This window comes from Procambarus clarkii, chromosome 56, assembly GCF_040958095.1.
Source record: "Procambarus clarkii isolate CNS0578487 chromosome 56, FALCON_Pclarkii_2.0, whole genome shotgun sequence".
NCBI classification, from domain to species: domain Eukaryota; kingdom Metazoa; phylum Arthropoda; class Malacostraca; order Decapoda; family Cambaridae; genus Procambarus; species Procambarus clarkii.
The window spans coordinates 14,695,810-14,713,609 of NC_091205.1; the positions used below are offsets into that span (position 1 = coordinate 14,695,810).

General features: G+C 43.2%; 2 protein-coding genes across 3 annotated transcripts in view; one reads left to right on the top strand and one right to left on the bottom strand.

Moving 5' to 3' along the window:
- The window catches only part of LOC123770698 (macrophage mannose receptor 1-like), a 235,825-nt gene that overhangs the window by 169,551 nt on the left and 48,474 nt on the right, over positions 1–17,800 (bottom strand). Inside the window, exon 2 of one of the 2 annotated variants that reach the window (XM_045762801.2) lies at positions 5,364–5,440. The exons of the other annotated variant lie outside the window; for it this stretch is intronic. The gene's annotated coding sequence lies outside the window, so the exon portion shown is untranslated. The remainder of the gene's footprint in view (positions 1–5,363; positions 5,441–17,800) is intronic. 2 annotated transcript variants of the gene reach the window in all.
- LOC138353170 (PML-RARA-regulated adapter molecule 1-like) overlaps positions 1–17,800 on the top strand; it is a 109,619-nt gene that overhangs the window by 67,914 nt on the left and 23,905 nt on the right. The gene's annotated exons all lie outside the window — the stretch shown is intronic.

Sequence of the window (17,800 nt, forward strand, 5' to 3'; positions counted from 1 at the left end):
AACATCCGTTATCAATTTAAGAGTAAATTGGGGTCATGGGTTAATTGAGCGATGGCTGGCTATCCATATACCTGTCCACAACAGTAATTAAAAGGTTCGCAGGTTCCTTTTCGCTTCGAAAGATTCGAACCTGCTCCCGGACGCAGGCTCGAATCCTCGTCACGGCCCTTGTGGATTTGTTCAGTAATTAAAGGTGTTCCATAAATGGCTCTATTACCACTTCTTTGCTTTTTTTTAAAGCTTCACTCGTCACAGCTGAACTCGTGGATGGTTATGAACACACACTTGACAATTTCCTTAAGAGCTGGAGTCTGATTACCTTCGAGAGGCGAAGGCTGCCCATCTCCAGGTTTGCAATCCCGTGGAGTGAGTGTCGCCTTGAGGTTACCTTGCCTTGAGGTGCTTCCGGGGCTTAGTGTCCCCGCGGCCCGGTCGTCGACCAGGCCTCCTGGTTGCCGGACTGATCAACCAGGCTGTTGGACGCGGCTGCTCGCAGCCTGACGTATGAGTCACGTTGATGTGTCGTCACATCACACTGGATTGTTGATAAACATTTGCCAAGATCTGACATCATTCTTATGCTAGTACTAATTTTAACCGAGACGACACGAGAAGCGTTGGAGGAACCCACTCTAAAGTTCTTTAAACGGGGTTTCAAATAATCACGTTCTTTAAACGGGGGTCTCAAACAATCACGTTCTTTAAACGAAGGTCTCAAACAATCACGTTCTTTAAACGGGGTCTCAAACAATCCCGTCCTTTAAACGAAGGTCTCAAACAATCACGTTCTTTAAACGAAGGTCTCAAACAATCACGTTCTTTAAACGAAGGTCTCAAACAATCACGTTCTTTAAACGGGGTCTCAAGCAATCACGTTCTTTAAACGGGGTCTCAAACAATCACGTTCTTTAAACGGGGTCTCAAACAATCACGTTCTTTAAACGGGGTCTCAAACAATCACGTCCTTTAAACGGGGGTCTCAAACAATCCCGTCCTTTAAACGAAGGTCTCAAACAATCACGTTCTTTAAACGAGGGTCTCAAACAATCACGTCCTTTAAACGGGGTCTCAAGCAATCACGTTCTTTAAACAGGGTCTCAAACAATCACGTCCTTTATTAATTATTATTTTTTTTCAATTATTATTATTCTTCCTCAGACGAATCAAGTATGAACAAAATTATAACAAAATCCGTAAATAAAACACCAATTGAAGACAGAGTGTTCCACCTGGAATGAAAGTTGCCCAAGCGGCTCCGCAACCCAGTCCTCTAGCATAGAACGTCGTATTTCGATCGTATGGGTTACACAAGGCCATTAAAAAAAAAAAACGTTCCTCTCAAGTTCCACCTTAAAACTGTGCCTCAGATCCTGCCCTGGGGGGGAGGGAAGGGGGAGGGGGGGAAGGGGGGGAGGGAAGGGGGAGGGGGGGAAGGGGGGAAGGGGGGGGGAAGGGGGGGGGAGGGGGGAGGGGGGAAGGGGGGGGGAGGGGGGAAGGGGGGAGGGAAGGGGGGAGGGGGGAAGGGGGGAGGGAAGGGGGAGGGGGGAAGGGGGAGGGAAGGGGGGAGGGGGGAAGAGCAGTTGCAATCTACTTGTTTGTCTTATTGAAATGCACCATCCAACATCACCATTCTGATGGTGCTCAACTTGCAGCCTCACGACGCCAGCTGTGAGCTGTTATCAAACAATGTTGCAGGCGAATAGTTCTCATTGTCAACGAAATATTTGCAATCGTTCGTGTTTTTCCATGTCATTTTTCAGATGATGAAATGTACCAATTTCCCCGCTATGTGTTCAAACGGAACTTATGGCCGCAACGCATATCACTGTAGTAAAATTAGTTTTAAAATTGTATGAAAGTATGTGACTGGTTGGCATTGTTGCTGTGTATATCTCAATCTATATTTCGAATGTATGTTGTATACATGAATACCTGTCACTAGGTGGCAATGGCATGCCTGTATGACAGTTGTGTGACAGTCAATATCATAAAGTGTCATAGTTAACCACGTGTCAATTGGTTGTCACAACTGGTGAGTACTCTCAGGTACGGTGCGTGAGTAAATGTCAACTATGTCAACTCATCTTCACTGGCATTCAAGCTTGCACCCCATTTTCCGTCTACCTCCATTCCCTGGTTGATACCTGGTTGATGGGGTTCTGGGAGTTGTTCTACTCCCCAAGCCCAGCCCGAGGCCAGGCTCGACTTGTGAGAGTTTGGTCCACCAGGCTGTTGCTTGGAGCGGCCCGCAGGCCCACATACCCACCACAGCCCGGCTGATCCGGAACTTCTCTTAGAAAACAGTCCAGTTTTCTCTTGAAGATGTCCACGGTTGTTCTGGCAATATTTCTTATAGTCGCTGGGAGGACGTTGAACAACCGCGGACCTCTGATGTTTATACAGTGTTCTCTGATTGTGCCTATGGCACCTCTGCTCTTCACTGGTTCAATATTGCATTTTCTTCCATATCATTCACTCCAGTACGTTGTTATTTTACCGTGTAGATTTGGGACCTGGCCCTCCAGTATTTTCCATGTGTATATTATTTGGTATATCTCTCGTCTCCTTTCTAGAGAGTACATTTGGAGAGCTTTGAGACGATCCCAATAATTTAGGTGTTTTATCTCGTCTATGCGTGCCGTATACGTTCTCTGTATTCCCGCTATTTCAGCAATCTCTCCTGCTCTGAAGGGGGAAGTGAGTACTGAGCAGTACTCGAGACGGGACAACACAAGTGACTTGAAGAGTACAACCATTGTGATGGGATCCCTGGATTTGAAAGTTCTCGTAATCCATCCGATCATTTTTCTGGCTGACGCGATATTTGCTTGGTTATGCTCCCTAAACGTTAGATCGTCGGACATCATTATTCCCAAATCCTTGACATGCTGTTTTCCTACTATGGGAAGATTCGATTGTGTTTTGTACCGTGTATTATGTTTCAGATCCTCATTTTTGCCGTACCTGAGTACCTGAAATTTATCACTGTTAAACCATGTTATTTTCTGCTGCCCAATCGAAGACTTTGTTGACATCTGCTTTTAGTTTTTCAATGTCTTCAGCGGAGGTAATTTTCATGCTGATTTTTGTGTCATCTGCAAAGGACGACACGAAGCTGTGGCGTGTATTTTTGTCTATATCAGATATGAGAATAAGGAACAGTTGCGGTGCAAGGACTGTATACACCTTGAGGTACAAAGCTTTTAACATCGCTTGGACTATTTTATCTGATTGACTGTTACTCTTTGTGTTCTGTTCGACAGGAAATTGAGTATCCAGCGTCCTACTTTTCCAGTTATTCCCATTGACCTCATTTTGTGAGATATCACCCCATGGTCACATTTGTCGAACGCCTTTGCAAAGTCTGTGTAAAACTTTGCAAAGTCTGTGAAAACCGCACAGGGTCACATTTTGCCCAAACCCCCCTGCAGTTTTCAAAATATCTCAAATATTCCAAATCCGACTCCTGAGCCATATTTTGGAGCCAAATTCTGGCTCTCTGCACATATTTGCAGTTTGAAATTACGACTTTTCATACCGAAAATATGTCAATTACTGAAAACTGGGATGGGTCACATTTTGCCCAAACCCCCCTGCAGTTTTCAAAATATCCCAAATATCCCAAATCCGACTCCGGGCCATATTTTGGAGCCAATTTTGGCTCTTTGCACATATTTGCAGTTTGAAATTACGACTTAAAAAAAAAATATGCCAATCATTGAAAACGGCGATGGGTCACATTTTGCCCAAACCCCCCTGTAGTTTTCAAAATATCCCAAATCCGATTCCTGGGCCATATTTTGGAGCCAGGTTCTGGCTCTCTGCACATATTTGCAGTTTGAAATTATGAAATTTAAACCGAAAGTATGACAATTACTGAAAACCGCATTGGGTCACATTTTGTCCAAACCCCCCTGCAGTTTTCAAAATATCCCAAATATCCTAAATCCGACTCCTGGGCCATATTTTGGAGCCAAATTCTGACTCTCCGCACATATTTGCAGTTTGAAATTACGACTTTTTATACCCAAAATATGTCAATTCATTCATTCTTTCCCTCCCTTCATTCCCTTACCCTTCTCCATTCCCCTAATTGTTCTTCATTCCCCTAATCACCAACCATATGTTATCTGATATCTTATTAGCAGTGGGGTGATTCACAAATTATCTTGAGGTTATCTTGAGATCATTTCGGGGGCTCCGAAGCACCAGGAGGCTGTTAATAACAAAAACAAAAGTTGATTGGGAAGTTTTCATGCTTCTAAACTGTTTAATAAATGTAACCAAAGCCGACAAAGATTGAGAAAAGATGTACACGTTCGTAAGTACTTGCGTAACTGTTTCGTGAATCTGGGTCCAGATCTTACGGGGGATTTTACAGCAAGGAGCTGGTGTCGGATATTTCATCCTGTGGACGTCCTGCGCGCTCGCGCTCAATTCCCCCGAGCCTTAACAGCCAGCAAAGGGACAGTTTGCCTGGAGGCTACAGAGGCACAATGGTCAGAGAACCTTTGGTGTAGCTTTGTGCCGCCCACACACACTATTGGAGTGGCCCATTTGGCTCTATAGTCAAAATAGCTCTATAAGGGTGGCCGGCTTGGCGCCTCACACCTCCACTATATTCAGCACTGTTCTTAAATGAACAAATCCACAAGGGCCGTGACGAGGATTCGAACCTGCGTCCGAGAGCATCCCAGATGCTGCCTTAATCGACTGAGCTACGACATGCTCTCGGATGCAGGTTCGAATCCTCGTCACGGCCCTTGTGGATTTGTTCATTTGATGCATCACGCAATTGTGATTTCTGTGTGTAATTTCTTCCCAAATTGGTTTATTCTTACTAATTCAATGTGTTAAGGAAATTAATATTGACAAGTTAGGTAAACTAAGTTTTGGTCCCATTTCTCGTAGTTTTAACTAAGAAAATTCCAATCATAAGTAATAACGAAAACTTATAATAACGTAAAATTAAAATGTTAACAAAAATGTAATATTTCCATAGAAAATCTTTACATCACTCCGGTGGCGCCTGACGGCTGGGTGGACAGCGTTTCAGATTCGTAGTCCTGAGGTTCCGGGTTCGATGCCCGGTGGAGGCGGAGACAAATGGGCAAAATGTTTCTTTCACCCTGATGATCCTGTTACCTAGCAGTAAATAGGTACCTGGGAGTTAGACAGCTGTTACGAGCTGCTTCCCGGGAGGGAGGGGGGAGGGGGGGTGAAACAAAAAAAGGAGGCCTGGTCGAGGACCGGGCCGCGGGGACGCTAAGCCCCGAAATCATCTCAAGGGAACCTCAAGATAACCACTCACATATGTTGGTAATGGACACTTGAGAATAGTGTCCGTCTTCCCCAGTACTCACCTTTAATAGAAGTGCGTTCAGGCCCCGGGCAGTGCGGGGGCGGCTCCCCCCGGGCAGTGTGGGGGGGGGGGCCTATGCTGTGCGGGAGAAACAGTCCAAATCAGTACCGAGTACAGCAGCATAAATCGATTAACAATAACTATGAAACTTTAAAAGCGAAGTCAATGCAACCAAATGTAATATTACAACACAAAATATTTATACTGATTATTACTTTTAACATTGATAGCAACGTGGCAACTCGCCTCAGTTTTAAACCACCAACGAAAAAAAAAATAAAAACCGCAAATTCTCCCGGCCACTCCAGCTAAACTACACAAGGTAGAAACTTTTTACTTGGATTTTCATGCTTCCTGGCTGCTAATGAACAATATCAAAACAAAAAATGATTTTTTCGCAACAATTTTTGCTTTCGAGCACCATAGACATGTCATTTTAAAAAGCAAGCAGTGCAAGGGAGAGGGGGTTTTAAGCATGTGTTTTTTCTAGTTTGTAACCAGCATATGAGGGTGAAAACACAGGGGTATATAGGCAATTGATTACAATGTAGTCATTGCAATCAATGCAGCCAATAATAATAAAGCGAGGATTATTTTTAGCATAGATGGATTAGCTACACGGAGGTCAAAAAGCCTCGCTAGGACTTAGAAACACCCGTGGATAAAAAAATATCCACTAGGTGTTTCACTGGCTCAGAAAAGTTATGTACCTATTCTCGGACAGGGCGCTATAGGCATTACCGAGGGCTGATGAGAATAGGTGTGTGTGTGCCTATTGTCTACCACGATGGGATAGGGGGAGAGGGGGGGATGAATTTAAGGGCTAGGAGAGAGAGAGAGAGATAGAGGGATATAGGGGGCGGGGAAATCCTTGAATATATCAACGTGGATAACCGAGTTTCTAAAGTTATAAGATTGACTCGAATATTCTCCTTTCAGTCGCGAAGATCACCGCCACCAACAACGAGTGGGTATGGGTAGGGAATTCGTAAAGTCAATATTGACTTATTAACTACGTGCATAGGTGATATACTAAACATAATAGATACCCTTAAAAAGATTCATAGAAAACACCGACCTTACCTAACCTTGTTAGTATCTTAAGATAAGCATCTTATTGCTTCGTAATTACAATTATTACTTAACCTATACCTATTATAGGTTAGGTAATAATTGTAATTACGAAGCAATAAGATGCTTATCTTAAGATACTAACAAGGTTAGGTAAGGTCGGTGTTTTCTATGAATCTTTTTAAGGGTATCTATTATGTTATGTCACCTATGCACATATTTAATAAGTCAATATTGACTTATTAAATTTGCGAGAACGGGTATGGGTAGGGGAGGCGGTAATACCCATGCTTGTATTCAGATAAACGCTCCTGGAAACCCGCGCTTCACATCAACGCAAAACAATTTTTTTTTTAGGAAGGTGGGGGCAGCCTCATCCTAAGAATGGGCTTCACTTGCATGTCCGCCAGACCGTTAAGGGCGAAAGTTAACATTTAACCTGACATAAGATGAAAACAAATGTATATGATCATCAAAGACATCGGGTTTATATATACAAGAGATCAATATATATTTTGCCCCCACGTAAGCGGACCAAACATTTCATGGAACGTACATGGATATATATATATATATATATATATATATATATATATATATATATATATATATATATATATATATATATATATATATATGTATATGTACATGTGTATGTAACATTAACAATTGTATAACTAGCTTCAATATATGGCCACTTGGTTAGCTAAACGAACTATGGGTTTCAGTACCTGAGCCCATTCTGTGCCTCTGTAACCCGTCCCACCACCGCCCACGGGATAGGTATGGAGTGCATAATAAAGAAATTGAATTGGAGGATCATGGGAGGGGAACGAGACAACGTACCTGCCACAGAAACAGCAGAGGAAGGGAGAGGAGCGAGTGGAAGGGACCAGAAAGGGACAGGAGCCTGAGGAAGCGGTCGGATCTGCGCCTGGGACATAACCCAACACACCTAGTGGACAGAAGAGCCAGCCAGTCTCGATTCGTGGCTCGCCCCGCCACGCCAGTTTGAAAGGAAGAATCAAAGGTCGATACTAATAAGATGTGTAAAGAAAACAAAACAAAAAATTGAGCTCTGAAACCATGGGAAACCATCAACCAGGACACCGAGGAGGGCCCAGTGCCTACCGGTTCAGAATTTCACTTCTTGAAACAATCTTTAGGAGAGGAGACCACAATAAGAACACTTCCATTTATATATGTATTAATTCTAGCCGTCCACCTACAGACTATTTTACTCACGAGTTACCTCAAACACACTTTTCATCAGCTGGTTTCATTACAACATATGTGTGTCTTTTACACACAGGTTCATATATATGAATACCATTTATATATATACATATATTGATGACCAAACCACACACTAAAAAGTGAAGACTTGAGAATGGTCCAGGACGGACCGAAACGTCGTCGTCCCTTCACTTTTCTAGTGTGTGGTTTGGTCAACATATTTCAGCCACGTTATTGTGACTCCTCGTCTATATACACGTATATTTATATGGGGTATGCCATGGGTTCACAAGTGGGATTTGCCATGGGTTCACAAAGGGGATATGCCATCGGTTCACAAGGGGGATATGCCATCGGTTCGCAAGAGGATATACCAAGCACCAGTCTCATGATTGTCTAAGGAGATGCCTATCAACCCTAGGAAGGATAACAGCCATAGCATTTATTTTGGCGTTGACAGACAACACTGTTCACTGACGTATATCTGACGTATATACACACACGCCCAGAGATATCATAGACCAGGTTGTTTCAAAGATGAAAACAGCCCCCAATCATATTTATATATTCTCTCCCGTTGATTGAAGCACTTATTGGCATGCAGGTCGCCTTAAATGCTAATGGTGAAACAGCGTTTCTCGATCCAAAATAAACTCGAGAGATACTCTCTACAAGTGTCTAAAGTGAAAATTTTAATACAGATGTTGCGTCTGTTAATGACGATATACGGGAAGAGTTCACTGACCATGTGACCCGTCCCACAGGGCTCATGATCTTTCAGAGAAAGAGTGTGTGTGCGTGCGTGCGTGTGTGTGTGTGTGTGTGTGTGTGTGTGTGTGTGTGCGCGTGTGTGCGTGTGTGTGTGTGTGCGTGTGTGTGTGTGTGTGCGTGTGTGTGTGTGTGTGCGTGCGTGTGTGTGTGTGTGTGTGTGTGTGTGTGTGTGTGTGTGTGTGTGTGTGTGCGCGCGCGTGCGTGTGCGTGCGTGTGTGTGTGTGTGTGTGTGTGTGTGTGTGTGTTACTTTTCTCAGCAACACATTTATGTCAGTCTGGATTTTCCAGCTTATTTCTCACCTGGATTTTCCAGCTTATTTCTCATTTGGATTTTCCAACTTATTTCTCATTAAATTGAAAAAACAAGATCTCTAGTGCCTGTGAAAGGCGACCTTCCACCACCCGGGCCATAACTGGTCCCTGGGGTGTGTGTTAGGGGTGGTAGGTCTAAACACCATCAACCAAGTCATTAATTCACTCTGCAGATGAGGCCTCATTAGTGATATTTTAAAACCAAGTTATGAGATAACACCTGGGAAAACCTTTCCTCTTAGTTTTGCTGCAGTTTATGTGTAAAATATTTTTTTTATCGTGATAAGTTTAATCTTAAAAAAGCATAATGATGCTTAAATAAGCATAATCTTAAATGATAAGATTAATCTTAGTAAGCATAGGATCTCGCTGTCCTCCATTAAATCTAAAATTCTTCTATCACCTACGATATTTAATATTTTGTTAACTTTATTGTTTTTTACCAATTAACATTACAACAACACATCTTGCCAGTTATACATTATGTTTCATATACATTTTAATGCATTAATACTAAGAATCTTAGGTTTTTAAAAGGATATTTGTTAAAGTTTAGTGTTTTGACTTAAAGTTTATCAAATCACTCTCACACAATAAGTTGTACGAGTCTAAATGGCTCACATTTACAAGAAAATATTTATATATTTCAACTGTCAGTCATGTAGATTACCAAGACAGTAATTTTTAATTGAAAAGTGCAGTTAAAATTATAACTACTATTTTGATTTTAATTATGTCAAAGTTTATTGTTGTTTATAATTTAATGTTTTATATCTTGCTTTACTTTGTAATTTGAAATGAATTGTCCTCGTAACAAAATCTCGTAATATTTTTATTTTTTATTTATTTATTATTTTAAGGAATTATTTTTATTATATTGTCCTCTAACCAAACTTTATTGATCTTTATGCGTAGTATTTCTGGGATATATTGTCCTTTTACTTATCCTTTCAGATCTTGGTGTATGTGTGTGTATTCGGTGAATGTGAAGAGAAAATAGCTTTTAATATTGGTGAATATATTATATACTTAAGTGAGATAAAGAACCAATCTCATACTTCGTTGTCTTTGCTTATCAGTGTCTGAATGTGTGTAAGTTAACTAGGACGTCTTAATCCATCTATTCTAAACTTGAAATTCGTTAAATGGTTAATGTTGATGCCCATTTATAGATGCAAATTCCAAATACTGTACACGCAATTGAGTGTTAGTCTACATCATTTTTTTATAATCAACACGTGGGCACGTGGATGGCACTAGGGATGCCCGGAGGATAGATAGAGGAGGGAGGATAGATGAAGGAGGGGGATAGAGGCTAGAAAGCCCTGACCTGGGTCTTACTAAACACCATCTGCTTTCACTAATCCTGCAAAACGATGGTTTTCATATCCGAGGAATATTTAATTTTAGGACCAAGACTAGCCCACTGCCACACAGCTTCTGTGTTATTGATCTGATGCAGACGATGGTCCACAACAACCTGGCTGAACACAGGATGACCAACCCCACACACACGTCACAAAGTAAGGAAACTAACGTCGTTTCTTATTGATTTGATCTTTAAGATTTATTTAAATTGATTAGTTCCATTTAAGCTTTTTCTGCTCGTATTATATTCATTCATTGTACATGTACTTGTGTATTATTTTGACACGTATTATCTTATTGTATTTATTTGTATCTAATTACCTCATTGTGACGCCAGAGACAATTTAATCAAGCAGGTAATTGTTACGAGACAGCCTCAAGGAGCTCACGAGATTCTGCAGGGAGGAGAGTTTATCTCGAGAACGCTTCCTCAAGTGCATTCGTGACCAGTAGTGCTCAGGACGGGCTACTGCGGACTGCTGCTTTAGTCAGCAGTGCACTGAGGGAGCTACTGCTGACTGCTGCTTTAGTCAGCAGTGCACTGAGGGAGCTACTGCTGCTCCAGTCAGTAGCACAACGAAGGAGCTCCCGCTGACTGCTCGTCCAGTCAGCAGTGCACTGAAGGAGCTACTGCTGACTGCTCGTCCAGTCAGCAGTGCACCAAAGGAGCTACTGCGGACTGCTCCTCCAGTCAGCAGTGCACCGAAGGAGCTACTGCTGACTGCTCCTCCAGTCAGCAGTGCACCGAAGGAGCTACTGCGGACTGCTCCTTCAGTCAGCAACATTGTGTGAAGGTCAGTCAGCACACAACTCCCCCTCAGCTCACGCTAACATCCCTTACCCTAACTCTTCCATCTCCACCTTCCTCCATTATTGACATGGTTGCATTTTTAAATAATCTGGAATTCATGTTCCTTAAACGCAAAGTTGAAAATGCGAAGGATAATATTGAGGTTGAGAGAGAGAGAGAGAGAGAGAGAGAAAGAAAGAAAGAGAGAGAGGAGAATAACCAGGTGGAAAAAAGTTCGAGACTCCGTCAATGTCCTCTTCAGCGTTTAACCGTCAAGAACGCAGACTCTTCTCACTCTCCTCTACAGCTGAACGCTCCCTGAAGCGTTCTAACTTTTCCATCAAATTTTATTTGAACCTTTAATAGATCACCGCCATATTAATATTCGTTCACCTGCAGCACTTACTCTCTAAAAAAATCCATAATCGATAAATTTAAGAATCGCTATCTTCCCAGTTTTAAAACATTCGTCGTCTTGGGTAAAAAGAGAAGGGGAAATCTCTCGGAATTTACCCCAAAGGCAAAGGCTTTTACAGTCTTCAAGTTGAGTTACTGAGGATGTATTCTAGGACGCTCTCTCTCATGTTATTGTTTAAGAAAGCTTCTGTACAAACTTTTGTTTAAAAAAGTTTATGCATTCCAGGAGTTGGCGTTCGAAACGCACTTAGATTTAAAACGCTAAAGCACTAGAGAAAGTTGCGAGGTGTACATGTTATATCAATATGTATTTCAGACACGAATGAAACCCCTCAGAAAAGTGCGTGCATCAAGCTGCCTTCTGCGAGATACGAGCAATGTACACTTTGTTGACGCGCGCTGTTTCACCGCTGCCCCAAACTATGCTTCAACACCGCCCTCAGCCCTGATATATCTCTGGTCGCTCAGATCGTTGCTTTACACGCTCTTGTCCGACACGGCACGGCCCCCTCAGACACTGCACGGCCCCCTCAGACACTGCACGGCCCCCTCACACACGGCACGCCCTCTCTCTCACCACACACGGCACGAGATGCCCCTAGAAGCTAGTGACTACAACATTATCGCGATTCAGGATGTAACGGAACTAAAGGAACTGGATACACCTCAACACGTCGAGGAGTATACTCATACTCAGACTACTCATACTCAGACTACTCATACTCAGACTACTCATACTCAGACTACTCATACTCAGACTACTCATACTCAGACTACACAGAAGTGGGGACTACAGTAAGGTGATGGATTTTCTGAGTGACGTCCAGTGGGAGAGAGAACTGGAAGGGGAGACAAATGAAATTAGGGAAGTTGTCACTCAGAAGAGTCCAGATGCAGCCTAAATATACATCCCACTCAAGAAGACGGTGGATGGGAATGGCAAAGTAAATCCCTGGTTTAATAGGAGAAACCAAGAAAAGAAGAGGAATAAAAAAAATAATGGAAAAGTAGAAGAGGGGAAGGAACAGAGGAGAATATAAATGCGCTAAAGTGAGCCTGAAATGAATCGACAGGGAAAAGGGGTTGAGAATTTTGAAAATGACAGCAGCTGCAAAAGCTACGGAACAACCAAAGCTGTTTTATACCTATGTAAGGAAACAAATAGTTAAGAGCTCATGTGACAAAGCTAAAAAATCAAGGGAAAAGTCTCACGGAAAACGACAAGGAGGTATGTGAGGAACTAAACGATAAAATTCACTAAATCTTTACAATGGAACCAAGATAAAGACTAGAAATGAGTGATGAAAGGCCAGACGACACGGTAGTCACTGTGGAAGAGATTAAAAAAACACCTGAAGAAAAAAGACGCAACAACATCAATCGAGCCAGACTGACTATCTCCATGGCTACTGAAGGAGGCTACACAGGTGTTATGTCACTCGCTAACGGAGATATTTAATAAAGCATTCGATACAGGAATTCTCCCAGGATTCTATAAAAGGCCAACTTAGTCCCAATATTCACGAGAGGGGAGAGACAGAAGGCAGTACACACACTAACGTGATGCATCAAATGAACAAATCCACAAGGGCCGTGAACCCTGTCGTAGCTCAGTCGATTAAGGCAGTGTCTGGGATGCTCCCGGACGCAGGTTCGAATCCTCGTCACGGCCCTTGTGGATTTGTTCACAGGAGGCAGTAAATTATAGACCAGTGTCGCTGACAATTATTCCTTGTAAAGTGCTGAAGAACATAGTCCCGTCGAGAACAGTAGAACACTTGGAGAGGCTCAACTTTTATAACAGAGCCTGACAGAGGCTGTGTTGGGAAAACAAAGTTAATCAGAACTTGAACTTCGCAGCCCTGCAGACCCTCCCAGCCCAACATGCGAAGGCATAAGCACATGGTCAACGTTGACCAGACTACACACTAGAAAGTGAATGGACGACGACGTTTCGATCCGTCCTGGACCATTCACAATCGACTTGAGAATGGTCCAGGACGGCCCGAAACGTCGTCGTCCCTTCACCTTCTAGTGTGTGGTCTGCTCAACTTACTTTAGCCACGTTATTGTGACTCCTCGCCTGCACATGGTCAACCTTAGTGGTCACAGCAACAGTATACATAGGTCACTATTGTCTGAGGACCTATAATGATATCAACCCAGCAATTACCACTTGAACCAGTGTCTAACTGGATAACTAGACGAACCGATTAGTTGAAGTGGGCCCTCCACTTGGACGCTTTTTTTGCCGCCGAAAAAGTGGATTGCTCCCCTCAGAAATCGCTCGCAGTTTCCGAGATCATTCACCAGACGGAGTAACATCAGGCAATGTATAGGTCTCTCACACACGGCACACTCGTGGGAGTTTATTTCGCTTCTGCACGTCACGACAGACTGGTGAAGGCAGCAGAAGCCCCCTCCTCTCCTGCCTGCTGGTGGCACACAAGGGCCCCTTCACCACATCTTCAGGGGGGCCCCCCTTCATCACATCTTCAGGGGGCCCCCTTCATCACATCTTCAGGGGGGCCCCCTTCATCACATCTTCAGGGGGGCCCCCTTCATCACATCTTCAGGGGGCCCCCTTCATCACATCTTCAGGGGGCCCCCTTCATCACACCTCCAGGCCCCCCCCCTCATCACCCGCTGATGGGGACCATATCAGGAAGATATCATCAGAGGAATGTGCAAGGTTAGGCAACAATTATGAATTACCTTTCGAAATTTAAGAAATCATTCAGAACTTTGTACATCACTCATGTCAGACCAATCCTGAAGTATGCAGTTCCAGCGTGGAATCCATATCTAGTCAAGGTCGGAGAAAAACAACCAGATTAGTCCCAGAACTACGAGGTACGAGATCCAGGAATGGCTACAGGAGTTAAACCTCACGTCATTGGAAGACAAAAGATTATCACGTACAAAACTATGAAGGGAAATGATAGGCAAGATAGAAAAGACAGACTATTTACCATGTTCGCACTCACACAAAGGGACACAGGTGGAAACCGAGTAGCCAAAATAAACCTCTCACACATTAGAAAGAATGTTTTCAGTGCCATAGTGAACAAATGGAATGCATTAGGCAGTGACGTGGTGTAGGCAGACTCCATACACAGTTTCAAATGTGGATATGATAAGAGCCCAATAGTCTCAGGAACCTGTACACCAGTTAATTGACCAAAGAGGCGAAGTTCAATCCCCCGAGAGAAAATTCTGATAAGTTTATATGAGTACAACAATCACTCTCCCACAATATCTACCATCCTCCCAAACCACTATGGAGCCTGGGAGGACAGTAACCACTTGGGCTGGACGGTAGAGCGACGGTCTCGCTTCATGCAGATCTGCGTTCAATCTCCCGACCGTCCACAAGTGGTTGGGGCACCACTCCTGTCCCCCATTCCATCACAAATCCTTATCGTGACCCCTTCCCAGTGCTATATAGTCGTAATGGATTGGCGCTTTCCCCTGATAACTCACTCCCTCTTCTCTCCCACAATAGCGGCCTGGGAGAACAGTAACTCCCACACCAGCAGCGGCCTGGAAAACAAGGAACTCACTCTCCCATTAGCATCCATTAACACCCATTATCACCATTTTCTCCATCATGCTTACGGGGGCCTCTCCCATTTACCATCTTTATCCTTTAAACACCTATTTTTTATTTTATTTTATTTACACCTCTCAATTTACCTCCAGTTTTATTTCACGGAGCCAAATACATTGTCCCTTTAACTCCATTTATGTTAAAAAAAAATGTATCCGCCTTCATGTATTTTGCTCCCTCAATATCTCCTCCCTTGTCCATCTATTTTATCTCCCATTTTCTGCCCCTCATTTCGTTTTTGTCAACCTTTGTCTGAATCAGGAAAAAAGTAAAATTATGTATAACAGAGAGAAGGGGTAAGAATAATTGTAGTAAAGAATTCTCTCTCTGTCTTTGCCAAAAAAAACGAGAAGTAGAATTGAGAAGGGATTTTTTTTTAAATGGTTGGTGATAATTTGACCCCTATGTATTTTTGGCCCTTATTTATTTGTCCCCCTCTTGGAAAGATGTGGTTGTCTAGTATCCACGAGTATTTTATTCTAACCAACCTGTAATGGGAGACCAAAACCAGAAATGGGAGACCAAAAGCAAAAACCCTCTCAATTTTAACCCTCAGTCTTTGAGGGGTCCAGTCTTTGGGGGGTCCAGTCTTTGGGGGGGTCCAGTCTGTAGGGGGGTCCAGTCTTTGGGGGGTCCAGTCTTTGGGGGGGTCCAGTCTTTGGGGGGGTCCAGTCTTTGGGGGGGTCCAGTCTTTGGGGCGGTCCAGTCTTTGGGGGGGTCCAGTCTGTTGGGGGGTCCAGTCTTTGGGGGGTCCAGTCTTTGGGGGGTCCAGTCTTTGGAGGTCAATCTTTGGGGTCCAGTCTTTCAGTAAGGTTAGGTTAAACACTAAAGATGTTCTGATCTGCCTGAGACTAAACACTCAGATGTTCAAACATCTGAGTGTTTAGCCTCTACCTGTGTCACCTTGGACCGGGAAAATATCGAGAGGGCAGAAATGTCCTGGACATGTCAAGGAGGAAGAGAGAGCAGGAAGGTCAAGACCGGAGAAACGTCAGATCCCTCACTCCATCTCCTATGATACTGAATTCGTTCCAGTGAGACAATCTTGCTCCATGAATAGAACAGAGGACATAGTGGGAGGGGGGGAAAAAAAAGCCTCGCACGCCACACACAAAAGCAACTCTTCTTGGTCACGCAACCTGGGTTAATATAACTTTTTTCCTCATTGTTATAGTCCAGCCCCAGTCCTGGTTTTTTCAGACCAGAGGAGAAGACGGTAGACGGTGTAGCAGGCCTTGTTGTGATGCCCCACTCAGTGTGGGGGGGGGGCGCTTGCTGTCACTCAGACACCCAAATAGTCCCTTGTCACGCCATGGCTAGAGGATGGGTAGGACAGGCACAGAGAGAGAGAGAGAGAGAGACAGACAGAGAGAGTAAAGATACAAAAGTCATCCCTCGGCTCATAAACAAACATTCATAGACGATCTTGTCCATCAAGATCATGGATATTAAATGGACGACGTTCAAAAGTGGGTTATATTCAGATGAGAATCAGAAACTCTTAAGGAAACTTACATCGGAAAGAGTTGGACCTAAAGTCTGGGTGTCCCTGGTGAAAGATCTGCAGGAATATTCCTCTGAGGACACAGTCCCGCCTCTAAACTGAGGAGGATAGAAGAGTTGCAACCAGCAATTAGGAGAAGGTTGATCTACCAGCAAACAATGTTGCTGCCAAGATGCAGCTTCCTAATCTTGCATCTTGGGACTGATAAAGTAATAATATGAGGCTATGTTTACCATTGCAATAAACAACATGAAAATTTAAGACCGACAGCTTCTTTATAAATCATATCCAAAACTCTGATAATATAACTGATGAAAACAAGAACACAGCAAACTTTGAAAATTAAATTCAATATTTACAAAGAAATGTAAAGTACCAGTAGCTTGAGTACCAAGTGTAGTATCAATAAAAAGCTTGGATACACTGGGAGATACCAGAAGCACTTGAAACCTTTAACTTCTTAAACCTTATTCAACTTCTCTGCCCAAAGGTAAAAAATCTACAGACCAGTCGCACTAATATGCATCCCTTAAGCTTATGGAAGAGTGAGTAGGAATCAAATCTCAAGTTTTGTGGTGAACAATGACTTTTATAATCCTGGTCAAAATAGATTTTGAGTAGGAAGATCTTGCTTTTCGTAATTACTCAACTATTACTGCAAAATCACAGAAGCATTAGAAGAAAAAACAAAATGCATGTTGAATTTGCATGAACACAAGACAGAACACGAAACAGTGGGTTTAAATTGGATGGGTTTGGATTTGGGAGGGACTTGGGTAGATGCTGGTTCGGTGGCAGGGTTGTTGATTTGTGGAACCAATTCCCGCATAACGTGCTGGAGGTGGGGTCCCTCGATTGTTTCGAGCGCGGGTTGGACAAGTATATGAGTGGGATTGGGTGGTTATAAACAGGAGCTGCCTCGTATGGGCCAATAGGCCTTCTGCTGTTGCCTTTGTTCTTATGTTCTTATGAATACATGGACATTTGCAAAGACATTTGATAAATGTGGCCGTGGAGTGATAGCTCATAAAATTACAGGTAAAGTAGGACAATGGATATTAAATTTCAGTTAAACAGAATGCAATGAACAAGAGTCAAATAAGATCAAGTCTAAGTTCAGAGAAAAGCTCTGTGGCTCAGGAGAGTCCTTGCGCTAATGCCTTTTGTCATTATGTCAGATATAGACAAAAATACAAGAGACAGCCTTGTGTCATCCTCTGCTCACGATACACATATCAGCATGAAGATTACTTTTGTATCAAAAATTAATTAAAGCCGACGCAGGCGATGAGTCACAATAACGTGGCTAAAGTATGTTGACCAGACCACACACTAGAAGGTGAAGGGACGACGACGACG